This window comes from Periplaneta americana, chromosome 16 (genome assembly GCF_040183065.1).
Source record: "Periplaneta americana isolate PAMFEO1 chromosome 16, P.americana_PAMFEO1_priV1, whole genome shotgun sequence".
NCBI lineage: Eukaryota > Metazoa > Arthropoda > Insecta > Blattodea > Blattidae > Periplaneta > Periplaneta americana.
In genome coordinates, this window is record NC_091132.1 from 122,491,021 (window position 1) to 122,517,435 (window position 26,415).

Consider the following 26,415-nt stretch of genomic DNA (forward strand, 5'->3'; position numbering starts at 1 on the left):
ATTCACTGCGTATTTTGAAGCACCATTGACATCGGCTATAGTTGAAGAGCCAGTAACATAGAATCTAGATTTAATAGTAGCTGGTGAATTGGAACAAGTGACCTATTTCAACTAGGTAACATACAACTGAGTTTTATTTTAAGACATGAAAGTGATTAACCTAAGAAATATTAGTAAATTAATACATAATGTGCATTCAAACAACGAAACTTAATTGGTATATTAACTTTCACTTATTAGAATTATATTATAGCTAGCGATAAGATATGTTTGCACTGGCTTCAAAACAGAAGCGAAAGAGCTGGATTCTTGGAATTTATAATCTTTTTCTTTCCTATGGAAATTTAATTTTCCAGCAGGATAATCACCTCGCGCACACCGCCATAAACGTTCAAAGACGGTTCACGGAAAAGCATGAAAAAGAGGAGGATTGACAAATATCGAGACATTCCACCTCAAAATCCAGATCAGTTCTGGGATCAAGTTCTGATTACCCGGGAAAATTTCGCTAAGGACCAGAACAATTTCCGCGATCTGGTGGACTCAATGCCCCGAAAATGCAAGGCAGTGATAGACGCCGGTGGCATGTAGACAATGTATTAGATCCACATGTGTATTTCTTTTATTTTTCTTTAATTTGTTTATCTTCGTTTTATTTCGGGAAGAAAATTAATCTCCCAAGAGTTTTTTAAATTCTCCTAGTGGAGCCAGAGTTGTGAAATAATTCGTTCCAGTACACAAAATTAAAAAAAAGAAGAAAGGTAACATGTATAAAAATTAGTTACGTTAATAAAAAAAAGAGTTATCGCCGAGAATCGAACACGGACCCCTGACATGACAAGCCAACTCTCTACTGACTGCTCCAACGGAGAAATATGACGTAACCAGCGCGACGAGGCACATACTGGGTGTTCAGTTCGAAATGTGTCATGGCTCGCTGTATGTCGTCATGTGGCTAGCCGATGAGCCTAGAGAATTCAATCTTCCTACACTTCCGCAGAAGCGTATTACCTAAATGCGAGAGAAGTTGCCTAGCAAGCACGGCGTTCATTCTGAAGATTACTTACCGATACGTAGGGTAACGCCAGTAGTGGCAAGAATGTGAACTGTTTGGAAACACGTACTGAAGTGAATTTTTTTCTTACTGTCGGGATATGGGGAGAGGGTTAAGACGATTACTTACGTATTTGTTAACTTGGACGGTCAACATGGACACGGAGCATTTTGATTTGTGTTGTGGAATGTTGCCGTACGCAATCGATGATAAACAAATACCCTGCGTACGACTTGCCCGCGCAAAACACAGTTCGAAAGAGGTTATGGTAGCACACAGACTTTACAGACCGCCATCTGTTGCTACGACATTCAAGTTATACCGTATACGTTCTCAAGTTCAGATTGAACGCCTTGATTAATAGGCAACTTCTCTGACATAAAAGCTGAAACTCGCTTCAAATCGCTGACTCACAACAGTGACGTCATGACACACTTTGAAATGAACACCCAGTATAGCTGCTCGGCTGTCTACGGAGACAAGTCGTATACAAACGTACTCGTGTAAATATTTTAATGTTCAGTACTAGTTAATGTTTCATTTGGACAGATTTACCGAAGCTTGGTGAAACCGGCCCTTACTCTAAACATTCCTCAAAGAGAAATATTACATGTTATTTTCACAACTTTGTCTGAACAGCTGTGGTGTTATCCGCCATGTTTAACTATTTGTTAAATGAGTTAACGGCCTGAAATCCTACATTTAAAGTTAACAAACGGTTAAGAATCTGTTAAGCCAAACTGGTGTTGAACAAATGGAAATACTGTATATAACAAAGTGTTGACGGTTTAACAGTCGTTAAGTGTTCTAACAGTACTTGGACAAACCGGCCATCTGTCTTAAGACGTAGGCACCGTATCCAGCAGTACACCACCTTTCGTCGTCCGAAACAAACTGACCGTTATATTCCTACCAGATATGTGCATATTTGTTATAGAAACGAAAGAATAACAATAAAATTATAGCGTGGAATAATGAATAATAAATTAAATGTTGGAAACAACCTGCGGATTAGGCGCATAGAACACTGGGGACTCGCTCTATTAGCATGACAATTTCCATCTCCAATTCCGTCTTTAATTTGTCTTCCATCACTCCCTCCTGTTCGCAGACGGTATTTAGTAACCACTATGCATATCTAATTATGATTGAAATATTAAACCGAGATCGTAGAGATTAGAAGTAGGAAGTGCGATCACTCTCCTGCTGTGCTATAGCATTGTGGAGCAGACGCTGCGGTGTGGCAAGTTAGGGAAATAGCGGTGTGACGATTCCAAGATTACACTGAGTGTAACAGAATAACTATTTTTACTTTTCTGACGTCATAAAGGACATGAAAATAAACATTTATTCTTAATAAAAGACAGAGCTCATCCCTCACATTATGACTGCATTTATGTTTCAATTATTCTTGTTAGAGTAGACGCAAGAAGAGCTTGCCACGGAAAGCTGCGCGAACTTTCGGAAACGTTCGCGTGCACTCGACCTCGCTTCGATTCGATTCGATTGGCAAACTGTCGATAGTCCTCAGTCGTCTGCTGGCTTGATGTTTCGAGTGAGATTTATCACAGCGCATGTAACGTAACCTAGACCTTGTTGCAGAGTAACTAATAACATAACATTGTTGAAAATACAGAAGCACGATTTTTTTACATATAAACTCACCGAATGAAATGGCAAAGATGTTATAAGAAATATGTAATTGTTGAAAATACAGAAACACACATTTTTTTACATATAAAATCACTGAATGAAATGACAAAGATGTTACAAGAAATAGCTAATAATGTTACCGATAATTCCACATCTATAAGAATTTTTATTGCTATCCCTTACTTGTCACCACGATTTTGATCCAGTTCTTTTCAAAATTTTCAATTTACAGAAAATAGGTTTTAACAAAGTATTTCATTCAACTTTTCTTATAAATCGAACTCATTGGTGATTGGTACAACATATTTGTATTTTTAATCATAATTGAAGGATTAAGAACCATAGTAGGCCAAGCGTACTAAAACCGTAGAAAACAAGAGTTAAAATGAAGCTATTACCATAATTCAATGGAAACATATAGCAAGTAACATAAAGTATAAACATTAAAATTAAATGGTATGTCAGTCTTCATTAAACAATGGTATCCACTTAACTTTAACCATTGCTTTCTCGTTTTTAATCAATGGCGCTTGGCCCACTATGGATCTGAACCCTTCAATTACATAACATACAAATATAAAGATTACAATTGAATCATGATAAAATGTAATTGCCGTTTTCACATCAATCACAAAACTTTAAGGGGGCTGATATAGTAGCGGTGCTTCAGACTGTAAACCTTTCACAAAAGTTTAAATATCTCAGAAATAATTCAGTGGATCTTTCTCATGTTTTATACACAAAGAAGTGGTATTTGGGCCTCTCCTTTGGCATCAACAAATTATAATTATCTTATTAGTTTATTATTTTTATTTACACAATTTAAAGAAAATAATTTGCTGCTACATAAAATGAAAAAACATATCTCCCCAACAACTTTTGAAATTCTAAGTTTCTTTTTCATTTCAGACTCCAGAAATGCAGTGTTAGAGGATGAACCACAGTGATTATCCTAGGTTATAAAGTTGATGAATGATTACATTTTTTTATTCTGTCATAACGAAAAAATTAATTTTTATTTTACATTATCTACTTAAAATGTATGAAATTGTGCTTATATATCTATGAAAGTAGTTCATCCTCTACAGTTTGAATGGCTACAGATTTGCTGAAAATTTGAAACAGTTTGGACAATTAGTTCAAGAGATATCATGTTTTAGTTTGAAAAATAGCAGCAAATTATTTGCCTCAAATTGTGTAAATAAAAATAATAAACTAATACGATAATTATAAATTTGTTGATGCCAAATGAGAGGCCCAAATACCACTTATTTGTGTACAAAAAATGAGAAAAGTCCACTGAATATCTCTTGAGATATTTAACATTTTGTGAAAGGTTTACAATCTGCATCACCGCTACTGTATCAGCTCCCTTAAGTATTAAATTTCAAGTTTTTATGATCCATATTTACTATGCAATTGAAAATACAACGAAGATTTAAACAAGTCTGCAACTTTGTAAGAGCCCACTTACCTTTTCTGTTATTCTGAGACAAATTCGATCGCCTTTCTTTGTATGGTAGAAAACAAATCAATCATATCTTAGTGAAGAACTATTTAAATTCGAAGCTACACAGTTCCTTCTTTTTGCAAGGAAACTGACACAAATGTTTGAAACACACGTCTACATAAACCCTCGCAAGTCCCAATATGGCCGATGGCGCAATAAATCACGGTAGCATGTCAAAACAAAGAGCGTAAGTAGGTTCAGGAATAAATCTTATGTTGTTATTAATTACTGGGCGAGTTTCTGACATAGTGACATAAAGTATACGAAGTGCGCAACTTAACATGGAGTGCGCCTAATTGTTTTACTGCTTTGTACCAGAATATGACTCTGGACATCGGGACTATAGGGAGGTTAAACTTATCACTTACTATCGTTCAACTTGTTGACATTTTTTTTTAACAATTATGCCACATTTACAATGTCTACAATAGGGATATCTTACGCGAAGTTTTACCGTTAGATGGTAGGAGCGTTCCATGCGGCACAGGACTCTGTGTCATACGCTACAGTTCATTACGTTCTCCCGCTTGTTGGTTTTCTGTGCGTGTCAAAATTATATTTAAAATTATTTTGTAAAACCTATTATAATTTAATACAAATCAGTATTTTCTTACCTCATAATCTAATTTAATTTACAATAAATAATAGCGTAAACTTGGATAATACTGATCTATTCCCCTTAAGAGATGGTTGGAGAAATCTGCAGTATGCAAAATATAGATACGAGTAAATTGAATGTTCATGAACGTAAATGAGAACTTTGAGAACGAGGTGCAAGAATAAAAAAAAGAAGGATCTTTGTCGAAGGTGAATATTGCCTCTTTAACCATAAGTACTGTAAGTACGCGACAAATAGGATATGCAGCCACCAATGTCTTTTTTTTTACGAAAGGGACTACGGGGCTTGAATTCCTCGTACTTTTTTCTCTAATTGCAGAAAGAACAAATCCAATTTTTAATAGAATAATACAATATGATCGTAGTAGTATCACGATTATTCGTGCGTTTTGTAGGTTAAGGACATTCAGTTTTGAATACTATGTAGGATGATTTTGAAAATTTGAAGTTAAAATATTGTTGCAATAAGTTGCATAGAGTATTATTTATAGGCCTATATATTTTTTCATTACGGATCGTTCTAGATAATAAACATCCCAATTCATCGATAGTTTACTGTAGGCCAAGTATCGTTCCATTGTAAAATGCAGTCGTGAACTTCGAGCACTCCTACAATTACTGAATACAACTAAGCTAACATAGCTTGCTGTCGAGGTTGCATATGTTCCCTCTTCCAAAATGAAACTGTAGCCAGCAATTCTTTACGTGAAGTAATTATTTTTGTTTAATATGCGTAATTTAATTAGTTATATTTTTTTAAGGTTGAAAGCATGTATTCAGAATCTTTCGGGATCTGACTGAACGCAAAAAGCTTTCCCTGGTTTTTACAAATAGGAACAGAACAAAAATTTGGCATTTTCAGTTGTTTTTAAGAGTATTTAATATACTAATACACTACGTAAATCCTCAATGTTTATATATTGGAAAACAAATGCACACGCAAAGCGCATCCCGCAAAGTACACGCGCGCTATCTGTTGGTGCTAGTTCAGGATATCCCTATAGACAATAAGTAAATATTATAAAATAATATGAAATGAGTGGAGATGTTATCCCATGACAACACTCCAAAAGAAAAATAACAATGTTTAAAATAGCTGTAGTAAAAATGAATGGAAGGTCAAGAGCATTGGTCCTTTTAAGTCCTCTTATTGTTTGACTATTATCCAGTAAATTTAATGCATGATGATTCGGATGTTGATTTAATTGGTGCAAATATTTTTTGCTGAACTTAGAGATTTCTTCTTTTACAGTTGAAATGTTTAGATCATGATGAATGACATCATTACGGACATACCATGGTGCAGTGACAATGGAACGTAAAGTTTTGGACTGATACCTCTGCAGTATTTCAATGTTTGAGTTGCTAGCAGTTCCCCACATTTGGATGCCGTATGTCCAGATTGGTTTTAGTATGACTTTATAAACAAGAAGTTTATTTTATAATGACAGTTTTGATTTAGGTCCCAATAACCAATAGATTTTTGATGTTTTAAATTTAATTCTTTAAGTTTAAGTTTCAATATGTTCACGCCATGTCAAGCGGCGATCTAAATGCATACCTAAATATTTAACATCGTTTGCTTCAGGAAGTTCTTTGTTGTACAGTGTTACAGGAGGACAGTTTTCAGTTCCGGAATTGAAAAATTTAGTCACACTTTTTTTCTCTCAACAGTCAGGTTAGTTTGTTCATATTAAGTATTTATTAAGACCCATTTGCACCAGCGTATGATTATTGATAGTTAGCATGTGTTCTCAACAAGAATGTTATAAAATATTGCCAATTTTGCCAAGATCATATTGGCAACATTTTGACAACAAAAAAATGGGTTCTCGTCAGTAAACATCAAATAAAAGTTAAAAAACTATATCGACAACAAACCTTTATTCGGTTCTATATTGTTGGCACATAATTACTTACTTACTGGCTTTTAAGGACCCCGGAGTTCACTGTCGCCATCACATAAGCCCGCCATCGGTCCCTATCCTGAGCAAGATTAATCCAGTCCATAGCATTAAGTCCCACCTCCTTCAAATCCGTTTAAATAATATTCTCCCATCTACGTCTCGTCCTCCCCAAAGGTCTTTTCCCATCAGGTTTTCCAACTAGCACACTGTATGCATTTCTGGATTCACCCATACCTGCTACATGCCCTGCCCACCTCAAACGCCTGGATTTAATGTTCCTCATTTTGTTACGTGAAGAATACAATGCGTGCAGTTCTGCGTTGTGTAACATTCTCCATTCTCCTGTAACTTCATCCAAGTCCCAAATATTTTCCTAAGTACCTTACTCTCAAACACTCTTAACCTCTGTTCCTGTCTCCTGTCTCAAGTTTCACAACCATACAGAACAATCGATAATATAACTGTTTTATAAATTCTAACTTTCAGTTTTTTCGAGAGCAGTCTGGGTCAATCGAATAATAACAGGCATTTTCCATATTTATTATGCGTTTATTTCCTCTCGAGTATAATTTACATTTGTTACTGTTGCTCCAAGGTTCCTGAATTTTTCCACATTTTCAAAGGATAAATTTCCAATTTTTGTATTTCTATTTCGTACTATGTTCTAGTCACGAGACATAATCATATACTTAGGTTTGGGAATAAACTCCGAAAAAATTAATCTCTTCACTTGCTTCAAATAAAATTCCCGTGTTTTCCCTATGTCGATTTTCTCCTAACATATTCACGTCATCTGCATAGACAAGGAGCTAATGTAACCCGTTCAATTCCAAACCTTTTGTTATTCTGGATTTTCCTAATGGTATATTCTAGAGCAAAGTTAAAAATTAAATATTGCAACATAAAAGCATTTTAGATGCAGTGGCAGTGTGATTACTGAACATCGGTAGAATATGAAGACACTTTTGCCAAAATATGACATTTATTTTAGCAGAATATGAAAATATGAAAGAAATATTTTAATGCTAAAATTCTATTCATTTGTAAACCTTTCTGTGCAGATTTACATCGTTATTTACAAAATAATCCTTTTGTCTATATTCAATATGCTACTAAATAAACTACAATAAATCTCCATAATTAAACAGTTTTCCAGCACTATCAAATCCTTACCTGAATGCAAGAACGAGATAACTAGATTTTTTACAGAGGAAAAAAAAAAAAGAGAAATTTTATTAATATAGGGACATCATTTTATTTTTACTAACATTTTTAATATTAACCTGGCTATACCTCTGGATCAACGCCGTTTGCTACCCCCTTCCACGACTGGAGTTCGATGATACTGGCGTAATATACACACATATCACTTTACTAGGTATAGGAGAGAAGAAAAGTAGTTAATCCATTTACGTAAACTAGGAAATATCGCGCTTTTGAGTTTGATCATTTCCATTAGGTTTTGTTTAATCAAAATCCAGTACAGTATTTACAATGAGTGTTTTTACTCACGAACTGAGCTGTCCATGTGGACGTATTCATTATGCAATGTATATTATACTGTCTAGAGCACATTAGCGTACAATATAGAGAATGAAGTTAAATTGAAAAATAATCATAATATGGATATTTAAACACATTTCTGAAAATGGTGGCCGTTCATTTCGATACAGGCTTCAGTTCTAAAGTGCATATTATCGCACTATAGACTAATTACAGTTTCATCCTTCGTACTAGTAACTCATGTTGAAATGATTCTGTACCTACTCTATAAAAGAGTACCTTGCGTACTGTAAATTAAATCTTCACTTCTGCCCGATCCGAAAAGATAAAATTACTCAAACATACTATCTCATGTCCGTCCAAGTGTTTATGTCGTAGGATCGTAGAAAGGGAGGAAATCACGTGACAGTTAATTACTTAACGAGGGCCTTCCATTTAAGTTATTTTGAACAGTTGTATAATATTACGTAGACGTCCAATTCCTAACAGAAATTAATGTTCTCAGAAAAGAGCTAAGACAGCCCAGCCACTAGCTGGCGAATAAAAGCTGGTGGGGAAATCGGGATACGACGTAGGCAAATGGAGGACAGTACCTGTGCGTAAATGATTCAATATTGAAAGTTCTTTCGTCCCTGGAAAACGCGAACATATTTTTGAACGTACTGTTTACTATGACCGTAAGGCTACTATGACTGTATATGTGTTCTTGTATCTGTGTGGAGGACGGTTGAACTTCATTAGTAGAGAAGGGGTGGGAGTGAAGTACATTCAAAAACTCAGGTACAATAAAAATTGAAGTAAAAATAAAATGATGTCCCTGTTCATTGACTACACTCGACAGGTCACGGTACAACACAAATCACCTTTCTATATCTTAAAACAAAGGATTAAACCTCTTCTCAGTTAACATTCTCTTGTGTTATGACTAACCAATTACTTTTCAAAAAGAGGATAAATAAAGTAGACAGCAAAATTGATGGCTAATGAACGTTTAAAACATTAATTTACACGTAACATGGAAACACAGTAATACTTTCACTGGATTCGAAAGTATGAGCATACGAGAAAAAGACTTCAAATATAAATCACTGTATTTCGAATTAAGCAACATCGAAAAAACTAGTCGAGCCGTGTCTTAAAAGTGATGCATGCTAGGTCATTGCAATTTTGAAAGTACTTTTCTGGAATCAAACTTCAATCCATTTGTAATAGATGTTAGCTAGTCTGTTTTGGCTGAACTTTTTAACAAAATTAACAACAAAATTATAGCTTTTAAAACGTAATAGTACATTATGCAACGAGCCTATAATGGTAGTAATTAATTTTCATGAGAGTGTCTTAATTACCATTATAGGCAAGTTTTATTCGACTTTTTATGCTCGACCATATTTCTAACTTGAAATTATTCATAAGTATTCATGTTATAGTTATGTAAGTGAGGAGCGGAACTGACCTGAATTGTGAGATGTGCGCAGACGCGAAAGTATTGATTTTTTCCGAGGCACGAATCTCACTGACCTTGATATAATCTAGAGAATAACATGAAGATTAGTCTTGATATAACCTGGACATTGATTTAGAATTGAAAAACGAGATGACAAATTGAATTTATTTGAATATTATTTATGGACATTGATTTAGAATTGAAAAACGAGATGACAAATTGAATTTATTTGAATATTATTTACAATTAACGCTAATTATTATAGTAACAGAACATAAACTTCTGCGACAGTATTGGATTTCCAGCCTCCGTGACTTTTCGCTAATTGTCTTTCGATTGCATATCCGAGAATAATCGAGACTTGCGGTTTTATAATGGTACAATGGTGATTTCTCATTGGCTGAACAACTGAATTATAATGAATAGGTGTACTTTAATGAGGTGCATTAAAGGGCTACTACCAGGTGTATAATTACTATATTTCGGTATGGTCGAGCATAAAATTATTTTTAAATCTAGTAGAAATATTACATGTTAGTTAGAATGAAAATAATTTAACATAGAAAAGGCATTTGACTCACCCTTGTGCTATTCTTCTAAACGGGCGTTCCTGACTTACACGAAGTAAACAGAGAACTTGTGAAACTAACGCTTTTTATTATAAGCTTCGTAAAACGTGATATTCATTTCTTTCTTATCGAAAGCACCTGCACTTCAAGATTTAAGTACTTAACACTAAAAATAATAGTAAAACAATTTAAGTGTAGTTATGAGACACAAAACACATGCAGCTTTTATATTACTTATCGTGTATTTCTCTTGACAACATGTGCAGATATATATATGAATTTTGTCACGAAAGGTCTAACAGAAAGTTCTGATAACTCATTTTTAAAACTGTGAAGTTGGGGAAACCTAATGATAAGAAATAACAAGTACCTGTTGTTTTCTGTCATTAAACGATTAGAAGCTAATGCTGTGTTGCTGTCAACATCGTGTTTCAGTTTTGCGAAACTAATTGCAGGTACAATTTCGAAAGTAGTTCTTTCTCTTTCTCTCTGTTGGTTTCTTTGTCTTGTTTAACGTCCTCCTGTATGTACACGTACACTCCAATGCAGTGACAGGAGAATACACATTTTGACCAACAACAGACTCGTATTTGCGGATGTCTTTGACTGTGTGGTCAGCACGAGGCAGGACATCACGGAGACATCACAGGACAAGTATAAAACAGAGGACAAACACCCAGTCCCATGGGATGGAGATAAATGTTCGTCCACGCAGAGAATAGAACCATAGACGGCTTGTTTGAAAAGCGCACGTAGTATTCACAGGGCCATATCGCTAACGTGACGTTTGGCATTACATAAAAAACGACTTATTAATTTACAAATAATATTTAGAGGTGTATTTATTTACATACTTACTTACAAATGGCTTTCAAGGAACCCGGAGGTTCATTGTCGCCCTCACATAAGCCCGCCATCAGTCCCCACCCTGAGTAAGATTAATCCAGTACCTACCATCATATCCCACCTCCCTTAAATCCATTTTAATATTATCCTCCCATCTACGTCTCAACCTCCCCAAAGGTCTTAATCCCTCCGGTCTCCAAACTAACACTCTATATGCATTTCTGGATTCGCCCATACGTGCTACATGCCCTGCCCATCTCAAACGTCTGGATTTTATGTTCCTAATTATGTCAGATTAAGAATACAATGCGTGCAGTTCTGCGTTGTATTACTTTCTCCATTCTCCTGTAACTTAATCCCTCTTAGCCCCAAATATTTTCCTAAGAACCTTACTCTCAAATACCCTTAATCTCTGTTCCTTTCTCAAATTGAGAGTCCAAGTTTCACAACCATACAGAACAACCGGTAATGTAACTGTTTTATAAATTCTAACTTTCAGATTTTTTGACAGCAGACTAGATGACAAAAGCTTCTCAACCGAATAATAACACGCATTTCCCGTGCTTATTCTGCGTTTGATCTCCTTCCCGAGTGTCATATTTTTTACTGTTTCTCCAAGATATTTGAATTTTTCTTCCTCTTCGAAGGATAAATTTCCAATTTTTATATTTCCGTTTCGTACAATATTCTTGTCACGAGAAATAATCATATACTTTGTTTTTTCAGGATTTACTTCCAAATCTATCTGTTTACTTGCTTCCTAGAATTTCCGTGTTTCCCCTAATCGTTTGTGGATTTTCTCCTAACATATTCACGTCATCCGCATAGACAAGAAGCTGATGTAACCCGTTCAATTCCAAACCCTCTCTGTTATCCTGAACTTTACTAATGGCATATTCTAGAGCGAAGTTAAAAAGCAAAGGTGATAGTGCATCTCCTTGCTTTAGCCCGCAGTGAATTGGAAAAGCATCAGAATTTGTCCTATGCAAACTCTGCTGTAAATTTTACTAAGACACATTTTAATTAATCGAACTAGTTTCTTGGGAATACCAAATTCAATAAGGATATTATAATATAAAACTTCTGTCTTAACCGAGTCATGTGTCTTTTTGAAAGCTATGAATAACTGATGTACTGTAGCCTTATAATCCCATTTTTCTCCAATATCTGTTGAGGATAATTAATTTAAAATCAAGTGAAACTGAATAACTAAACAATGTTTCGTATAATTATTTCACATACTGATTTTCCCTAATCGTCATACTTTGATAAACTACTTTTAACGTGGTTTTTAACTGCTAAGGTTGGATACAAAGTAATGGCAACAGTTCGATATTTCTGACATGGCTTTATTGACAGGGGTACAACATTTACGTACCTTCCATATAGTCGCCCCCCTTATTTATTACCTTTTGCCAAATGTTTGGAAGGCGTCGTACACCATCAGCGCGTCCATCTTTGTTGATGTTCGGTATTGACCGCCCTAAAGCACGGATAAGTTCATCTCTGGTATTGTACCGGGTCCCTCGCAGTGGTTCTTCCACTTTGGTGAAAAGATCGTAATCGCAGGGATCATATCGGGTGAGTACGGTGGATGTTCCAGTAGTCCGCGTTTTCCGTCTGCCTTGGAGGTACAGCGTGGTGCAGTATTACCCCATCAATGTGATACGCCACAATGAACATCACCTTCACAGCACTTTGTGTAGGGCGCACTTTCTTCGAACGAGAAGAACCTGGATGCTTCCATTCATTTGATTGACGTTTCAAGTTCGGTATGAGCGAGCCCCGGTTTCGTCCATAGCGACGATTCGTCTAAGAAAGTCGTCATATTTCCTTTGGTACCGGTTCAACAAGGCCTGTGCGACTGAATAGCGGTGCCATTGTTAAACCTCGGTAACACAGAATGTCTTGCAGAATGTGGAGCACAGTTTTGTGACATACTCAGGCTTCAGCTACTAACTCACTAGCAGTCCATCGGCGATCAGCATCCAACAGGGAAGCAAGGAGTTGAACTGTATTGTTCTCCACGCGGGGTCGTCCTGTACGGAGGTTTTCCTGAATGGCATATCTGCCTTCCCGGAATGCTTTAACCCATCGTGCCACTGTGCAATATGGCAACGCTGCATCGGAATATGCTTCATGCAGTCCCTGAAAACATTCTTGTGTACTACGACCTCGTCTTACTTCATTTTGATCCAGGAACGTTGCTCTAGTTTTGTAAACGTGGTCTTAGGGCGCTCGCACTATCCCTATGAAAGCCAACGTTCTACACAATGCAGTAAATTGACAGAGTACTGTCGCCGCTGGCTGCACTAACTCATCTAACAGTCCTTGTTCATGTCCACACAGCTGGCAACTCTCGAACACAACATCGTCACGTGACAGCAGTGTTGCCATTACTTTTTATCCAACCTATGTATTTTTTTCTTTTGCGAGTATTGCTATAAATCATACGTTAAATAAGATACGATTAGACTAACTTCGATTTGTGTTAAATAGAACAGTTCCAATTGAATAAGATTTAAGCTTAGCCTCCATGTGAGACAGGCTTTCAGTTTTTTATGCTTACTTATTATTAGACTTCGTGGAATTGCCACGAGAATCGTAAGGTTTACTGCGCTCGCGGTATAGACTGTATGAGAAGGGGGCGTGCAACGGATGGAGTATGCCTCTGATGTAAACACTGAGCAGTATACTACGGTTACAATAAAACCTGTATCCTGCATTCAAGAAATATAATGAATGATCATTGAATTAGGAAATGTCTAAACATGTAAATACACAATTATTTTATAGTGAGATATATTAACTCTTAAAATTTAATGTAATATACTCACATCATCCTTGAATATGTGCATTGTAGCGAAGAGTTACGTACATTTTGAGCGACTGCAAAGTGAACCTCTTCCGATGGTCACTCAAACAGTTTTTATATTGGGAAAATGTACGTTCAACATCACACGATGTATTAGGTGCATATTTCAAGAACGGGAAGTCACTACGTTTTAGTACACCAACTTCAGACGTCTTGCCGTGACCTGATAGTACATAATTTATAATACGAAGTTGTGAATAGGCAGAATTTTTAGCAATAACGTTTCTCAACTTACATTTTACTTTTTCTGAAATTAGTGAATTGTTATTTTGGACAACGGTTTGTGATACTTTATACACTATATTAAGGGCTTCTGAGAGTTGTAGTTTAGACCATTCTAACGATGCTTTTGGACACGATTTTAAAATTAGAATCAATGAACAGAATATCTTCCAATAGCTGTTCAGAACGCAATGATTTTACTGCTGCAACAGCGGAACTGTCTGTGCTATCCAATGCATCAATTACCTCCATTATTTTGCCTTAATATTCTGCATAATAATCAACAGCATCCAACCACGTTTTCCAACGGGTCAAGACTGGCTGCGGGGGTAAGTGTATTCCAGGGGCAATTGTTTGGAACAGCAACACTCTCATTGTAGTATGTTTGATTGAATTCTTGTCTGCACTGAACAACCACAGTTTTGGAAAAACGAGGACTTACATAGGTATACATTAGCTGTAGCTGGTCTATCTATTTGGACCGGTCACAACTCATAACATGAACTGCTTATATACGAGACCGGGCGGTCGCTCACCTCCTCTATAGTACCGTACATCGGCAACCTGATGGCATGCTGCGTGTGGCAATTCAACGAAGTCTACTTATTATTATCCTATAAAGAGAGGGTGAATCCTTAGTGTTACGTCCACCATACGTCCAATGTTACGCTAATCCAAGCGTGGGCGCCTTTTCATCCATGTCATGCAACATATCCAGGTTTCGTGCGGGCAACTTTACACACCCACAAACCAGTCCCGCACGTCGCCAAGCAGTGATCGGAGAAATGGTATGAGTGAGATAATTAGGACAAGGTTTCGTAGGCAAATGCATACGTTTACTGGTCAGTTGAAAGTCATGCAATAGTGCATTATGCAACTAGCCTATAATGATAGTAATTAAGACGCGAGGATGTTTATGAAACGAGCGCAAGCGAGGCATGGTCGAGCATAAAACATTTTATAGTACATATTTTGAACGCCTGCGTTCACGAATTCGCATAATTATTCATTCACATTTTCAAATATGTCAGACATTCCTGCTGCAATTTTCTGCTACTTAATATATATATTGTATATCCTAATTCGACCATCGGAGAATCTTGTGGTCTCTAGTTACACAAGGCATCCACAAAAATCTGCACATAAAACAATAAATTCCATAGGTATGAAAAACTTGTGTTGGACTCCTCTCATTGATGAATTTTTTGTATTTACGTTTCTTAAATCCACGACATGTGTAGAGGAGACGCAAGAAGAGCTTACCACGGAAAGCTGCGCGAACTTTCGGAAACGTTAGAGTGCACTCGACCTCGCTTCGATTCGATTGGCAATTCTCAGTCGTCGGCTGGCTTGATGTTTCGAGTGAGAGTTATCACAGCGCATGTAACGTAACGTAAATCTTGTTGCAGAGTAACTAATAACATAACACTGTTGAAAATACAGAAGCACGAATTTTTTACATATAAAATCACTGAATGAAATGACAAAGATGTTATAAGAAATATGTAATCGTGTAATAATTGTTTATTGTTAATAAAATAACATGGACAAAAATACAATCTCAGTTCTTCCCTGAAGGAGTAAAAAACTCGTGCTTAGGGAGATATCTAAACACAAAGATAAACACAAAGATAATTATTTGACACAAACTGGGTCAAGAAAAAAAAATTACAGGAATAAATTAAATTTAAAAATACGATTTCAATTTTAACAATTTAAGTCATACAAATACATATACATATTAAATCTATATATATTCTTTAAAAATTAAATTCCTAACGCTATTTTTTTAATTTCTGATACTAAAATTTTCCAAATTTGGGTATTTATAAATTATTTTATTGTATAACCTTGGACCAAAGTAGGTACCATGGCTAAGAGCTGTGCTTGTGAAACACTTTGGTTCCTCTAGTCGTATAAAATCGGATCTTTTAGCTCCATTTTTATGATGATACAATTTGAATTTATTACGATTTTTATGTATGAAGTTTAATAAGGCAATATAATAAATCTGTTTAATTTTCAAACCATTAAAATCAGTAAACAAAAGCTCAGATGAGTAATCAATTGGTTTATTAAGGCATATTTTAATAATTCTTTTCTGTATAAGTATTAGTGGAGTGAGATTAGAAATACATGCATGTCCCCACCCTCAAAATTCCATACTGGAGAATGGATTGAAATAAAGCTAAATAAATGAGACTTAAAATATTAATTGGTAAATATGACCGAACTATTACAAAGATATAAATTGATTTACGTAATCTATTGTATAAATATGTAACATGTTTGTTCCAATTGATATTTAACGTTGTAATAAAACACTAATAATATGCGATTTTATTAAAATGTTCCGATAACTAGGGTACTATGGTCTGTTTATTTTAATCTGTATATACTCCTTATGTTACGAGCGGAGCCTGTTTCGTTTTTCATAAATTTATAAACGTTATAAATAATTCCCTAGTTAGACTGTGTAACATTTTATTAGCACTTCCTAATTTAGAGCGAAACGGGGGGGCATTGTTAAGTAGGCAATATAGAATGTTGTACAGAACTGTGTTATTTAAGAAACACACTTTGAACTACATAAAACTCCTGATATCAGGGATAAAACGCAGAATATGTACAGCACACGCTGGCTTCTACCCGCTCTGCACAGTAGAGATGGGTAAAAAATAACACAACAGTTATTTTGGAACTGTTCCGGTCTCGGAACTGTTGCAAAAATGAACAGTAGGTCGGAACCTCCTGTTCCGAAATAACAGTGTTCCGACTCCGAGCTGCTCACTTGCCCAGCTGTTACGGGCTCGCAGTACCGCGTTGCACAAGGTATGTTCCGACTCCCTCGGAACTGTTGCAAAAATGAACAGTAGGTCGGAACCTCCTGTTCCGAAATAACAATGTTCCGACTCCGAGCTGCTCACTTGCCCAGCTGTTGCGGGCTCGCAGTACCGCGTTGCACAAGGTATGTTCCGACTCCGAGATAACGTTCCGTCGGAGCTTGTTCCGATGAACCAATGACAGCTGCAGTTACACTGTTCTCGTTGTTCTTTATGTTGTACTTGGAACTTCGTTGGATGAAGTTGGTACTTGAAACTCTCACGTGGTTGGAGGGGGGCGCATGGAAATTGAAATCCTTGCGGTGGCGCGAACTTTAATATCAACATTTGTAAGACTGGCCAATCATCTGTAATGTTATAGTAAGTATTTAATAATCTGTAATATTCATTCCCGCTTTATGGTTTATTTCACCATTAGTTGACTAATTCTGTTTTATAAACATTCTACAAAGTCATAAAGTACGCATACTATTATTAATTTATTGATCAGCTGATTCTATACAAAGGTTAAAATCGTAAATGGTAATGAGTGGTTTAGTTACAATGTCTGTATGTCGTTTGTTGAGGTTAAGTCTGACAAGCACAAGTTTTTGTGCTATCTTCTATGTTATCAAAGAACGACAAAAATGTTATAGCATCATTTGTTGGAAACTAACCATATAAGTACTGATTTGGAGAGCGAGGTTTAATGCGAAGTTTAAATTACACTTTGGTAAAGATGCGATTCCAACATTTTACTAACCCACTGCGGGGTTTCCAGGTTTCAGTACTGCCAATATATATCTTTTTTATTTATGAAATTGTAATATTTATTATTATTATTATTATTATTATTATTATTATTATTATTATTATTATTATTATTATTATAACTGTGCATTAAGAAAAGTAAAAATAAAAATTAATGATTTGTTTTTTTTTATTATGTAATAGAGAGAACAGAAATTACATACCATATGTTTTAAATGTTATGTTATTTTTTTTTTAGTTGGCTACCATGTCTTTATAACTTTATGTACGAAAACAAAGTGTTGTATTCTATCCTTGTAGTCAACAGCTGTGTAATTACTAACATTAAGCTTTTGAGTTCTGTCCGCATGCACAGCAATTTTCCAAAATCGATTCGAATGTGCATTGCAGTGCCATCTATACATAAGAATGTGTACTGTGTCATGCCTATGAGTGCTCCAGTGTGAGCTGCATGGTGTTATTTGTCTATGGTGAAGAGGGAGGGAACTGTACCGTTCGTTTGAACGACTCAACGACTCCGACTCATCACCACTGGTGACTGTTATTTCGGAACTGTTATTTGGAACATAGTATTTTTTCGGAACCGGAACTGTCGGAACTGTTCCGGGAAAAGAACAACTTCGCCCATCACTACTGCACAGCAACACTCCTCGATACGAACAGTTCAAGACCGCGCTTTCGAATGCGCCCTGTAATCAGCATTAGGTGATTCATAGCAGCCCTGTAACGAGCATGGCGGCACGAGGACCGAATATCGTTCTCTGCGCATCAGTCAAATGGGCAAGCGTTCTTTGCGCTTCCTCTACCCTAGAGTTGAGCTTAAACGATATTTTCAAGTATCTGTGACAACTGTGACTGTGACAATTAAATATCTATGACTTTTATCTGTGATTTTGTCACACCGATATTTTATATCGATAAGTAAGCACAATATGCATGAATTACACCGATAATTTGTCACACCGATAAAAATTAACAGGAAATATTGAAGAGCAGTGCAATGTGAATATGATTTCACTATACACGCCACACATCAGTGGTTCATATGGGAAAATCCAACAAATAAATTATGTACATGTACCATTAACAAATAAATACTAACCTAACTGAACAGTGACATGTAAAAAGTTAACCTGATATACCAAGAGGTTATATCGTAGTTGATTGTATTATATGGAATCAGTTGATAATTTTGTAATGTAGTTGGATATGGTGAAATTGAGGTTATGTGATTATCCTAATCGTTTTAAAAATTGATCCTTTTTATTGTATATAATATAATGGATAAATTATTTTAAGTCGTGCATTAACATTATAATAGTGAGTCAGAATAAAAATTAACGAAACATAAGTATTCGAAAAAACAATGGAAAATAATTAAAAAACAAAACAATTGTTCAGACAGGATTTTACACAAGATAAATTATTGGTAACCAATGGTATTATTATTTAAATCGTGTAATCACTATATCATTTATAATAAGATGGTGAAACTAGCGCTGAAGTAGTTTCGGCGATTTCGGATGTGAAAATCGTTGCATTTATAAGGAATGTTTTTGTGGAGAGACTGTTGCTTGGGTTAAACTAGCGCTGAGGTAGTTTCGGTGATTTGGGAAGTGAAAATCGTTGAATTTGATTTTTTGTGGAAATGCAATTGATCGTATATCCAAGGCATAACAAAGCCTAAACTAACCAAACCTAACCTGTCACAGATTCGTATATGCAAGGTGTATATGCGGAGTACGAAGGGAACTACCTCAACGCCAGTTTAGTCGTTGATCATATATGTCTAGGCATAATAAAAGCTTAAACCAACCAAACCTGACCTGTCACAAATTCGTATATGCAAGGTGTATAAAGGGAATACGAAGGAAACTACCTCAAGGTTAGTTTAGCCAAATAAATTGCCCATCATATTAGCCAGTTTTGTCTCGTTCGATTTTAATTCTATAGGTTCTGTTGTCGGCTTGTGAGAAATGCTTCGAAAGTTCGTAAGAGCATAACGTTCAGTGACACGGAGTGAATTAACATGATTTACGTTTGATACCCCGCATTTTTAAATGTAGGCTAATTAATTATCCCATTTATGTGTAAATGTAGGCCTATTCTAAAAGTGTGCAAGGGCAGTGAGAACGATTTGATGGAGCAGTGTCTGCTAGATGTCAGATCTTTTTGGAATTTATAAAATTGACCAATTTTGCTACCTACCCCATATTATTATATTTAAAATTTGAAAATTACTTGCAAGTTGATGATTTTAACAATACCTAGATAAATATAACTAAATATCAAGTTTAGAACATTGAAACGCACCACACGAGTACCAAAGTCAGGAAGCACTGTGCGATTTGCTAAGAGTTAATAACCATAAACAACATACCGGTAATGAACTTATTACGAATAATTTTATTTTAAGTTTAATTATTTTAATTAATGCTACCCTGCACTGTTCGTTTTAGAGCTATACATTAAAACTGGACCATACATAAATGAGAGAAGTACAGGTAAAGTTATTAAAATAATGTAGGCTCCTGTAACTATTCTGTTTGTAATTAATAGTACAACTAAAACAATATTGTTACTGCGTAAAAATTGAGTGGATAATACTTATACATTAATATAAATTCACAGAAATATGAAAATGTGAAGATCTTGAAGAATACATAACATATTTATAAAACATATATACAGACTAAATATGAAAACAAAATGTCAGATTCACGATTATATTATTATAATGTCGGTAATAACTTTGCAACACATTATCACTTTGAAAAAATAATGTTGAACAAAATATCACGAAAAAATAATCAAATACCACCGCCAGATTGCTGTTATTGTATCATGCGCATGCGCAAACCCACGACGTAGAGGAGAAAATATCAGTCACAGAGTACTGAATACGGAGCAGATTTCGATAGCGATATTTTGTCACAGATATTTCGCGTCATCAGTCATAGGTTTATCTGTGACAAAAAATACCTGTGACAACATATCGGTTTGTGAAATATCTGCCATCTCTACTCTACCCCAGCTTTACTTCTCTTACGAAGTGATGCTAAGAATTCTCATCGCATGTTTGACGGTGGCCTTAAGGACTATTTATTGGGTGTTTTTCATAATTATAAACTCTATAAAGTCTGTGAAATAATAATAGAAATGAAATGAAATTAGAACTCTTTGATAGCACCTACAGCAGCCCTGGGCACAACGGGAAAATGGAACGAACTCTGGAACTTCCTCCCATGTCCTTTCCGCTTCACTGCCTTATAAACAAAACAGTGGGCACTGTGCATCAGTGATGGATTTCAGGCGACCAGCGAGAGCAAAAGTTCGTAAAAGCTATGATGTAATCCGTCACTGAGCAGTGCTCAATTGCCGACGTATTGGTCTCAGCCCGGGAAGGTGGAATGAGGAGTTGCGGGGAAATCTGTAATGACTCAACTGAGTTAATAGCGCCCAAATCTGGCCTACAGATAATGTTAATTTATATACTGTTATAATCTGTTTCAACAAGTTAATGAACTATTCGGAACTAGATAGACGCTGAAATATATTATTGAACTTGGGTATTTCATGTTTATTCATGAGTCCTTTCTGTCTTCGTTACAGTTATCAACCAACACATGATAAGAGCAGCAAAAACCTTGAGTATGAGAAGTTGTCAGCGTACAACGGTGGTGTCACGAAATCAGCACGGTTGAATTTATTCCTTCGCCGCGTCCTCTTCTGTTGTAGAAAGTGTTACAGTAAGGAAGGAATTGTAGTTGTAGGAAAAATGACACTCATAAAATTGAAGCAATTTATTTTATAAGTGCCTGAGATACGTCATGCACAATAATCATTAAAAGTAAATAAATAGTAATGAATTTATATAACAACTTTTATAAAATGGAAAAGGAATAAGACATAAACATTATTTGAAAATTGAAATATTTATGATACATAATTACGATTTTATGACTATTTATTTACAAATTAACAGTAATTCACGTTAAATAATATAGCACCTATATTCTTCTAAGGGAAAACAATAGCCTATGTACTCTACTCGAATTATATTGTGTTACGAAGCATTGGAACAAAGAAACAAATACTGGTACTAAATACATATAACTTACTTACTTACTGGCTTTTAAGGAACCCGGAAGTTCATTGCCACCCTTACATAAGCCCGCCATTGGTCCCTATCCTGAGCAAGATGAATCCAGTCTGTACCATCATATCCCACCTCCCTCAAATCCATTTTCATATTATCTTCCCATCTACGTCTCGGCCTCCCCAAAGGTCTTTTCCCCTCTGGCCTCCCAACTAACACTCTATATGCATTTCTGGATTCGCCCATACGTGCTACATGCCCTGCCCATCTCAAACGTCTGGACTTAATGTTCCTAATTATGTCAGGTGAAGGATACAATGCGTGCAGCTCTGCGTTGTGTAACTTTCTCCATTCTCCTGTAACTTCATCCCTGTTAACCCCAAATATTTTCCTAAGAACCTTATTCTCAAAAACCCTCAATCTCTGTTCCTCTCTCAAATTGAGAGTCCAAGTTTCACAGCCATACAGAGCAACCGGTAATATAACTGTTTTATAAATTCTAACATTCAGATTTTTTGACAGCAGACTAGATGACAAACACTTCTCAACCGAATAATAACAGGGATTTCCCATATTTATTCTGCGTTTAATTTCCTCCCGAGTGTCATTTATATTTGTTACTGTTGCTCCAAGATATTTGAATTTTTCCACCTCTTCGAAGGATAAATCTCCAACTGTTATAATTCCATTTCGTACAATATTCTGATCACGAGACATACTTAGTCTTTTCGGGATTTACTTGCAACCCTATCTCTTTACTTGCTTCAAGTAGAATTTCCGCGTTTTCCCTAATCGTTTGTGGATTTTCTCCTAACATATTCACGTCATCCGCATAGACAAGAAGCTGATGTAACCCGTTCAATTCCAAACCCTCTGTGTTATCCTGAACTTTCCTAATGGTATATTCTAGAGCGAAGTTAAAAAGTAAAGGTGATAGTGCATCTCCCTGTTTTAGCCCGCAGTGAATTGGAAAAGCATCAGATAGAAACTGGCCTATACGGACTCTGCTGTAAATTTCACTAAGACACATTTTAATTAATCGAACTAGTTTCTTAGGAATACCAAATTCAATAAGAATATTACATAAAACTAAATACATATACAAACTGAAAAACAAAAATGTAAATATTTTCTAAGCTATCATTTCATTGCTCATCTATTGCAGTTGCAATATTTAAACACATTTTCTTACATTACATGAGTTCTTTTTTTTCCAATTGAAGGACCTGCTTGCAGACGTTTAACGTAGGGGAAACTCGGCTAATTTCTCAGTACGGGTAATTTCGCACTAGTGCATATATGACTTTACTGCGGCTTTACAATAGCGTGAACGTAAGTTTTGAGAGGCTGTCAACAGGAGGCATGTCCTCTGCAGTGCTATAGAAAAAAATCAAGGATATTGGTCGACACCTCTATCGGCAATACAGTGAAACATCGAAAGTTGGCTGTTTTTCGTGTTTTGCTACACAGCTGTGAAGAATATGAGCATTGTTACATGTAAATTGTTCCTTTTATGTTATTTTCATAATGTAGTTTATAATTATTTACGACTGCGGAATTAGCCAAGTCCTATTGCAGATTTATCCGTGCTGTTGCGGAATTACCCGAGTTCTTTTTCAACTGTTATGTATGTACAACTAAATATATTTTCATTTTAATAGGTCTCTTTATCTCATTGGGTAATGAAAGGTTTCGTCCATGTCTCCATACCTTGATAAACATTTTGATAAAAATATGATAGATTTACTTCTTAATATTGCGGAATTAGCCGAGTTTCTCCTGTAGTTTTAGATATAACATTCTCTATATCATGTAATATTACGTTATCAGTTGCAATCTTTAAAACTGGACAAAAATTTGTTTATCGGTCGACTCCTTAAATTAGATTAGTTAAGCTTCATGAAAGAAATAACTGTTTACACCTATACGTACGTAGGTACTGCCGAATAATTGACATTACTTGTGAAACATTTTTTTTCATAATTAAAATACAAAGTAAAAATTGAAGTAATTGAGAAATTTTTGACGACTACAATGATCTGTACTTTTTTTTTTATTAAATTAGGAGTTTGTAAGTTCCTACACGGTCAGTGTACAACCCTTCTTGGATGTGTAAATTTCTACACAGGACAAGATTGACCTAAAATGCCATGCGTAAATTACTTCAAGACAAGAAAACAAAAACTTAACTTTCCTATAATCAGAAAAAAAAAAATTAATCTGAACAAGAAAGATGTATTTAGTAGTAAAATTCTTTGTTTATAAAGACAACATCAAATTAATTTGTATATTCAAGACTTTAAATTTCTATAAGATTACACATTAAATAAATTTAATAAAAAGTATAATAGTATTAAACGAAAATGTGAGCATGGAAAAGAATGTTGTAACTGTAATTGATATTGATTTACGTAAATAATATGTCAAGTATGTTTACATGTATGATGCAAGATGTATAAATAAGCAAATAACTTGCTGACAAGCAGGAATTTAGACTGACATACTGTACGCACTGAGAAATACCGATTCAGCTATTGCAGTGTGCTGGCTATGTGTCAACAACTGCTAACCTGGATGCGGTATGATGACATGGAAGAATTAGTTAATAGGCATAAGTAAACCTATAATTAAACATGAATATGAAAGTTACAGAATAAATTTAGATGTTTAAAGTAAAAAAAAAAGAAAAAAAAAAAAAGAAAAATTGATTTAAAAATGTTCATGGTAGAAAATTGTGAAAAGGAGCAGATAAATAAGTTTTAAAGTTTTAATGGTTATCACGATTGGTTTAAACATGCACTAAAACTAGACATAAGTGCAAGTTTGAACAATTAATTACTGAGATTTGCGATAAATTAATTAGTTTAGCAAATTGCATATTTATTTTGTATAACTACTTTTGTATATAGATCGTTTTTTTAAATTATTAAGTTTGTACTTTTGTGAACTAATATCAATAAATCTATCACTATCTATCACTAACTATCACTATCAAGACAATAATAAAAATTCAGCAGACAATTTTCCCTCCCACTTTATGCAGACTGGGGACTGCCAACAAAATAACCTGTTTGGTGTAGTTACAAATTTTGTCATGAGGCGATTTCGTGCATTCGCATTCGTCCACTTGTCAACGTCGCCTTTCAACGAGGAATTCTGTTCTTGTATGAAACTGCTTTTACATAATGAAATCGAGATATTCGTCCCTCTGGGTAGTCTTTATAGGCTACATCTTTTGGATGTATTTCAGTTTTTATTTTCTTCTGGGCTGAATTGCAATTTGTGCAGTACGTCTAATGCGTGCAATGTCCACCGCTGTAATTTAATTTCCATTTTCGTATTTGCTAACCTCTAAACGTAAGGCCGTTCACATAAATTTTCCACAGCTTTTTGTTTGCATCCATTACTTGCTATTTGTCGGTTGATTGTGCTTTCTTCGTTGTGGTTATCGTTGAACTCACATTTTTTCAAATCATATATTTTTAATGTTTCATCTTCGATATAAACGTTATTAGACTTGGATATAATGTCGTCGAAATAATTAAAAATTATTCATTAAAAGTAATCATCAATTTTTTTAACTTATAAATCGTGTAGCCATGGTGATCGCTATATTGCCTTGCTAGACTCTGATGATTAGAGGTGGGGAAAATATAACGTAACGGTTATTTTGGAACAGTTTCTTGCTTGGAACTGTTTCAAAAAGTAACAGCACATTGGAATAATACGTTCCAAAATAAGTGTTCTTCTGAGCTAGTACGAGATACTTTCTGTTACAAAATACTCGTTTCACTTTGGAATTACATTATGACAACGCCTGTTTCACAGAATGGAACATGTTAGGCACTATTGCAACTTGAAAGCAGAAGTGGGAATCCTTTCGTCGCACCGAAAGAAATGTTGGAAACTAAAGTAAAAGATAAATAGTTAAGATACGCAAATTATCTTGAAACTGATGTTATCTTTAAAACAATCATAATGCCTGTATTAGAGTAACTGCATTGTGAATTTTATCAAGGGGGATGAAAATATATGGATTCTGTTTTATTTACAAATATTTTATATTTTTAGTTTCATTACCTATTCTTGAAATTAAACTAAATTCTGTTTGAAATTAAAATAAATTCCGTTGAAACATGACTGTATTGTTGAAGTTCTTTTATTCATAAAAATACAACGGTAAATTTTCCTATTTCATTACAATAAGATTATTACTCTTGATGGCGGTATTAATATGAATTTCAACACGGTCGAAATGATTATAGCTTTTATTTATTTAATAATTTCTGGAGGAATATGAAGATCACTATGAACTTGAGGTGAGCAGAAGAGAAAGCAAAGGTTAGCTTTTATTTACCATTGGGATCTGAATCCTCTACATCAGCGGTAATCAGAACACTGCACCCTCGGGCTAGCGTCTCTTCCCCGCGGACAAGACACTGCCTTAGCGTGCATTTGTGGCTGCTGGCGGGTATGCTGTCTTCTTATCTCTTGTGCACAATGGAGCATATTTCCTTACCCT

The 26,415-nt window shown here is 35.2% G+C and overlaps 2 protein-coding genes across 4 annotated transcripts in view; one reads left to right on the forward strand and one right to left on the reverse strand.

Annotated features, from left to right (window-relative positions):
* LOC138691194 (glucose dehydrogenase [FAD, quinone]-like) overlaps positions 1-10,491 on the reverse strand; it is a 177,845-nt gene extending 167,354 nt beyond the window's left edge. The window contains exon 1 of one of the 2 annotated variants that reach the window (XM_069812977.1): positions 10,271-10,491. The gene's annotated coding sequence lies outside the window, so the exon portion shown is untranslated. Of the gene's footprint in view, positions 1-4,181; positions 4,334-10,270 lie in introns of those variants that run through there. The other variant, XM_069812976.1, reaches the window with a different exon arrangement.
* nAChRalpha4 (nicotinic acetylcholine receptor alpha4) overlaps positions 1-26,415 on the forward strand; it is a 647,992-nt gene that overhangs the window by 77,254 nt on the left and 544,323 nt on the right. The window lies entirely within an intron of this gene.